The sequence below is a fragment of the Mytilus edulis genome, chromosome 9 (assembly GCF_963676685.1).
Source record: "Mytilus edulis chromosome 9, xbMytEdul2.2, whole genome shotgun sequence".
NCBI lineage: Eukaryota > Metazoa > Mollusca > Bivalvia > Mytilida > Mytilidae > Mytilus > Mytilus edulis.
The window spans coordinates 26203734-26211385 of record NC_092352.1 but is presented as its reverse complement, the minus strand read 5'-3'; positions in this window follow the sequence as shown (position 1 = coordinate 26211385).

Genomic DNA, 7652 nt, shown 5'->3' with positions numbered 1-7652 from the left:
CAAAGGAAGGAAATGCGGGTAAATTAAAAGCTGCCATTTTCTCGTCGCCAATGAAATGATCTGTAAGGCGATGGCGTATTATTACAAGGATATTTTATGTATTGTATTGTAGATGTCTTTGTTTATAAAGACGCAAACCATGCTGGATTTCTGATACTTTAATCAAGGTAGATAACTGTGTTAAACATTGTACATAGTAACATACGGAATGAAATGACGGACATATATTCCGGATCAATATTAAAGTTAGGATATTACAGTGCGCACAAATCTCAGTGTGTAATTTTAAATTCTCAGTGTGTAATTTCAAATTCTCAGTGTGTGTTTTCAGTTTATTTATTCTCAGTGTGTCTTTTTGAAATCTCAGTGTGTAATTTTCAATTCGCAGTGTGTAATTTTCAATTCTTAGTGTGCGTTTTTCATTTTTGTAATCTCAGTGTGTAATTTTTAATTCTCAGTGTGTAATTTTCAATTCTCAGTGTGTTATTTTCAATTCTCAGTGTGCGTTTTGAAGTTTTAAAACCTCAGTGTGCTTTGTTGTAATTCTCAGTGTGTAATTTTTTCGAAAAATGGTTAAAACATAGTTTTGACGAGAACGGCTTGCCATACTAAACCTCAGCTTTCTATAATCTCGGATAGTCTTGTAACGATCATGTTTTAATCGACGGTCCTCGTTTGTGTTTATACATCTTATAAATAGTTAATTAATAAAAATACCGAACTCCATGGAAAATTCAAACCCGAAAGTCCTTTATCAAATGGCAAAATCAAAAGCTCACACATAAAGTTCACCTCTATTTATGGATAATTCATGTTGGCATTCCGATTGCGATGGTATAAACTCTATTGTAGTTTCCCAAGATTATGAAAGTAATAAACCATTAAGTTCTCGATATTCTCTTCGGGTCTTCTGTACATTCGATGATTTCTTTTTTAGAACTTCTAGAGAACAATACTAAAATTTTCAAAACATAGTTTTTTCATCATTAACTATTGTTAATCTGGAGTTGATCTTACAACATATTTTATTTACAAGGGAAAAAAGACAACTCCTGTTTATACAAAGCTTTTATCTGATCCTTATAATGAAACGTGTTTAAAACTGTTGTCACATGTAGAAATAGTAAACTTTGTCGCCATCATTTCTTCTTAACGTAGGGAGTTGACCTTACAATATAATGTTTTTTAACAATATTAAAATGTTACTCCTTTATCTAAATAGCTTCTATCTGAACACTATCATTTACAAGGACAAGAAGGTTACTGATGTTCATCTTAATCCAAAGAAGAAGATTAACAAACCAAGGTACAGTAAAGTTAAACATGCACCAGATTGCATGTATATTTCCTTATGTTTTTTTCTTAATATAATTAAAAATTTTGTATGAACAGAATCTTTAATTTTGTGTCATTATGTCTAATTGCGTACATAATTATTTTTTCTTTCTGTTATTGTATTTTTGTTATATGATAAGCTTTTACCATTTAATGATGTAATATTTCAGTTATAATATGTGATTTTACCTTTTTTATGATATGAACACATCAATTGTATCAGCTATCAGAAACAGGCTTCAAAATTATTGTCAAACTACCTATTCTAGAGGTGGCGTGAATAAGATCTGGATACTAAAAAAATCAAAAGATCTTTTAGAGTACATACACTGTTAGACTCTTTTATCTTGCAATAGCATTTAATCATTTGACTTTTCTACACTTACCTAAGTATTCCACATTCCAAATCAATAGACGAAAGAAGTGTTTATGAAAAAAAAACCAATCGGCATTCCCATGGAAATCAACCGTGCTACTCTTCTAGCCGACTATTCCCCTTGATTCATATGAGTCTGACTTCATACAGACACTTCTTAGGAAATTAGAAAAGTTAACAGTATCTTTTAATTAACTTTTTGCTATATAGATGATGTGTCTCACTTAATTATTCAAAATGTGGTACCTATGTTGGACGCATCTCTCCCATTGAACACGGGATAAAGGATACAACAGATTACGTTATTAAATGATTTACATATAGAAATTGACTATGAGGGTCGGTTGAAAACAAAACTATATGACAAAAGCGGTTATTTCAGCTTCCCAATTGTGAACGTTCTATTTCTATCTAGCAACATTATAGCTGCGTCTGCATACGGAGTATACATCTCCAAATTGATACGATGTTTTAGGGCTTGTTTTTCATATCCTGACTTCCTTGATGTAGGTTTGTTTTTCAAATGGAAGCTATTAAGCTAAGAGTCCTAATTGGTTGAAATTATCCCTTTGCCTTTGTAAATTCTACGGACGCAATCACTAGTATGATGAACGTTTTGGAATATCTGTTACACCGATGACGACGGACTTTTTCTTATTGTTGTTATTACAATCTCGTTCCATTCCCCAAATGTGATCTACCGAATAAGACATATCACCGGGTTTGTATTCACATGAAGTAGCACTCCACAGTTAGAAAATAAAATAAAAATTGAGCTACGAACTTCTATTCCTGGCTTTCTAATAAATTAAGCCAAATGTTTGTGTCATACATGTGGACATGTATATCACCAGTATCTTCCATAGATATGATGTTGAAATACAATTAATTGTTTTGTGTATCCCTGGTAACATTCTGCATTTATTTATGAAATATTGCAAAAAGCTTAATGAAAATGTCACATATTCCCCAAAAATGAGGTTCAAACTAGAATTTCAATGCCTTTGAGTGATAACTTTTCGGAAACTGTTGATATCAATCTAGCAAATTATCAAATAAAAAATGGATGTCTTTCGCCTTTTGTTTTCGTAAACTTTAAACTTGAAGTTCGGGCGGATAAATTTTGGAAAAAAACATTCCAATAATTGCCGAATCAATGTTTGGTATGTAAATGAAAATACGGACTGTCATACAGAAAACAGTCCATATATAATACATACATTACACAATCATGATGTTGATACAAACCCACTATGAAGGCTATCTTAATGTTCATCTATCCAAAAAAGCAGACAAGCTCTCATATTTGAAAAATCGACAGGGTCCAAAATGCGAAACCGGAGCACCTGAAATCACACCCATTTTTATTTTGGGGTTCGTGTTGTCCAGTCTTTGGTTTTGTATGTTGTTTTATATACTGTTGTTTGTCTGTTTGTCTTACTTTCATTTTTAACAATGGCGTTATCCGTTTTTTTTCTACCAATGAGTTTGAATGTCCCTTTGGTGTCCTTCATCCCTCTTTTACTATGATGTCCAATTGACATTATATGATGTACAAAATATATGATATCAAAAATACCAAATAAAAAGGATCCCATCAAACCGGACAAAACCAAACGCTTAACCATAGTAATGAACGGATCTGGAAAAGTCATGTTCCTATCTTTTATAGCCATTCCGAAGAACATTGTGAGTTAGACCTGGTTTTAAAGCTAGAAAATATCTCCCTGTGATTGACAGTTGTTGATAATAAGGTCCGTAATATTGACAAATTTGCGTGCGCAACCCAGACATACATGTATAAAATGGTAAAACAAAGTAACAATATTTGGGATCCAGCGATCAAAATTGTGTAAACATACATCATAGATTAAACAACAGAACTAGATTAAACAATCCAAACAAATAAACAATTAAATCTAACAAAGATGACAACAAAAGACAATTTTGTAGTTTAGAAAGTAAAATGATTGAGTAGCCCAACATGTTCTAAATTCCCAGATACAGTACAAAGTAAGTAAATTATAAATGTGAGAGTATACAACATGTTGAAAATACACTTTAAAATTATCATGCGTCCAAAGTTCCCCTCTCGACCGACCCTCATCAGGAACACCAAAACAAAACTGAACCCGAAAATCAGAAGCAGAAATACCTGTCGGCATTTTTTTGATTTTCAATGTACGGGGAACAGTCCATTGTCACACAAAACGGGTTTCAATCTTAAAATTTGATATCAGATCAAGTTCCAGAAATGCCAAAAATTACTACGTGTACACGTGGAACATGATCCGTCTACACTTCTGGATCACCCGGGAACACCCAAGATTTGTGGTATGGTTCATGTTGATTAGTCTAGTCTTTAGTTTTGAAGATATGTCTTGTATACTGTAGTTTTCTTTGGTCGTTTTGTATTTATTTTGCCATAAAATTGTCAGTTTGGATATCTCGATGGTAAGTTTCGCCTATTTTTTACAACTACTGGGTCGATGTGCCAGCTGGTGGACAGTTTGTCCACAAGGACATTATCCACACAGTGGCATACAATGCATGAAATCACAAAGATCTTACCGAATATAGGCTCGAACGTCGCCCAGTATAAAAAAGGCCCGACACAAATGTCCTCGTGGACACGGTGTCCTCTGATATGGCAGATGTCCTTTAATCAACAGATGTGACAAATACCTCGATTACAACACATTCGGGACATCTAACTAGTGACAAAAACCACATATTCTTGCACCCTACCGTGTACAATTCTACATTTACACATTTTGGGCATTATGGGTCAATACTATGCCATTTCGAAATCTAAAACCAAAAACTTCAAATCTGTATTGTGTTATCAAAGGTACCAGGATTATCATTACGTACGCCAGACGCGCGTTTAGTCTACATAAGACTCATCATTGACGCTCATATCAAAATATTTATAAAGCCAAACAAGTACAAAGTTGAAGAGCATTGAGTATCCAAAATTCCAAAAAGTGGTGCCAAATACGGCTAGGGTAATTTAAACCTGGGATAAGAAAATCCTTAGTTTTTCGAAAATTTCAGTTTTGTAAACAGGAAATTTAATAAAATTACCACATTATTAATATTTATGTCAACACCGAAGTGTTGACTACTGGGTTGGTGATACCCTTAGGGACGAAACGTCCACCAGCAGTGGCATCGACCCAGTGGTGTAAATAGTTATCAAAGGTACCAGGATTATAATTTAGTACGCCAGACGTGCGTTTCGTCTACATAAGACTCATCAGTGACGCTCATATCAAAATGTTTATAAAGCCAAACAAGTACAAAGTTGAAGAGCATTGAGTATCCAAAATTCCAAAAAGTGGTGCCAAATACGGTTGAGGTAATCTATACCTGGGATAAAAAAATCCTTAGTTTTTCGAAAATTTCAGTTTTGTAAACAGGAAATTTAATAAAATGACCATATTATTAATATTCATGTCAACACCGAAGTGTTGACTACTGGGCTGGTGATACCCTCGGGGACGAAACGTCCACCAGCAGTGGCATCGACCCAGTGGTGTAAATAGTTATCAAAGGTACCAGGATTATAATTTAGTACGCCAGACGTGCGTTTCGTCTACATAAGACTCAACAGTTACGCTCATATCAAGATATTCATAAAGCCAAACAAGTACAAAGTTGAAGAGCATTGAGTATCCAAAATTCCAAAAAGTGGTGCCAAATACGGCTAGGGTAATCTAAACCTGGGATAAGAAAATCCTTAGTTTTTCGAAAATTTCAGTTTTGTAAACAGGAAATTTAATAAAATGACCACATTATTAATATTCATGTCAACACCGAAGTGTTGACTACTGGGTTGGTGATACCCTTGGGGACGAAACGTCCACCAGCAGTGGCATCGACCTAGTGGTGTAGATAGTTATCAAAGGTACCAGGATTATAATTTAGTACGCCAGACGTGCGTTTCGTCTACATAAGACTCACCAGTGACGCTCATATCAAAATGTTTATAAAGCCAAACAAGTACAAAGTTGAAGAGCATTGAGTATCCAAAATTCCAAAAAGTGGTGCCAAATACGGCTAAGGTAATCTATACCTGGGATAAGAAAATCATTAGTTTTTTTGGAAATTTCAGTTTTGTAAACAGGAAATTTAATAAAATGACCACATTATTAATATTTATGTCAACACCGAAGTGTTGACTACTGGGCTGGTGATACCCTCGGGGACGAAACGTCCACCAGCAGTGGCATCGACCAAGTGGTGTAAATAGTTATCAAAGGTACCAGGAGTATAACAGCTGTTAAAAAAACTAGCATCTTTACTTAAAAAATCTTACTATACCAGGAGCTACGATTATTTGAATTGTAAAAATTGTATATCAACAAATTCCATTTACGTACTAGTATTAGAATTCATCCTTTGTTGATTAGTGGTGTCGGTGAATTGAAAGGAATGCAATAACGTATGTGTGGCCATAGATCGATAGAACAGACATTCGAGACATTGACATTGATGTATATGATATTGTTTATTTTCAGCACCCAGGTGTTATGGTCTTGAAAGGTTAAACAATTGTATTCAAATCGTGTCCGTACTTTAAGTAATAAACCGTTCAACCAAAGTTTTCAAATTTCAATATGTTATTACTGCTGACAAAATCGAGGTCAATCTTTGACCGTTCTGGAGTTATGGTCCTTGTGATATTAAAATTGTAATGACATAAATAAATGTTAGAAAATCCGGTTTGCTGTCATTCTGACAGGCTCTTGTATGAAGATAAAAGGAAAAACCACACAAATACTGAACTCCGAGGAAAATTAAAAACGGAAAGTCTGTAATAAAATGGCAAAATTAAAAGTTAAAGCACATCAAACGAATGGCCAACAACTGTCAAATTCTTGACTTGGTACAGACATTTTCTTTTGTAGAAAATGGTGAATTGAACCGGATTTTATATCGCTAATCCTCTCACTTGTATGACAGTCGCATCAAATTCCATTATATTGATAACTATGCGTGAACAAAACAGAAATAAATGGTAAAATTGTGAAAAAAGGGGTACAGCAGTCCTCACCGTGTAACAATCTTCATCAGAACAAAAACAATCAAATTTTTAATAAAGAAGCCCAAAAAAGCATATATCAAATTAAACAACCACGTTCACTGCTCACTTATTTTTGTATTTTATTTATGTATGGAAAATCAACCCATAAAGCATTAAAATATTTAAAGTCTTGTGACCGAATGACTAGAGAAACATCAACTCTGGTACTGAATCTCTCGTTTGACGTAAGAATGTAAACGTCACACATGTAGAGATATAAAATAATTTTTTCGATCAAAGTATGCAAAAATTATAATAGAACAATAACATAATGGCGGGATGTTAAAAGTACAGAGCCTCGTCATATGCATCAAAGAAACACAAAAAGTCAAACTGAAAAGTTGACGGGATGCCGGGTTCCCGCGAAGCACGTCAAATGGACATCACCAAAAACAGACCAAACAGTAACCGTGATATTAAATTAAGACAAATAGAACAACAATATCACACGTCATTAAGATGATCAACAACGTCAGTACGCAGAATATATACACAAAGAACTTCATATATATTTGTGATGTTGGTAACATGGTAAGAGTATGGATAATCATGATTGGTCGATGTGTGCGGCCGATATTTTTATTATTGCGAGACATTTGGTGAATTCTGCATTATATAATCGGCAAAATGATACCACAACGGAACTGAGAAGTAATGCTTATGCTGTGAAGAGGAACATTTGAGAAAGGTACAAATTTCAGTAAGAAAAGCATCGGAAACCTCTATTTTTAGGAGTAAAAAATATTGTCCTGACGAGTTTTCTTCATTTCTAGAAAAAAATTTGTTCTAAGAATCAACTTTCTAAAGTCTGTATCTCGAAAAAGGCTAATATTGTCGCCTATGGGAAAATTA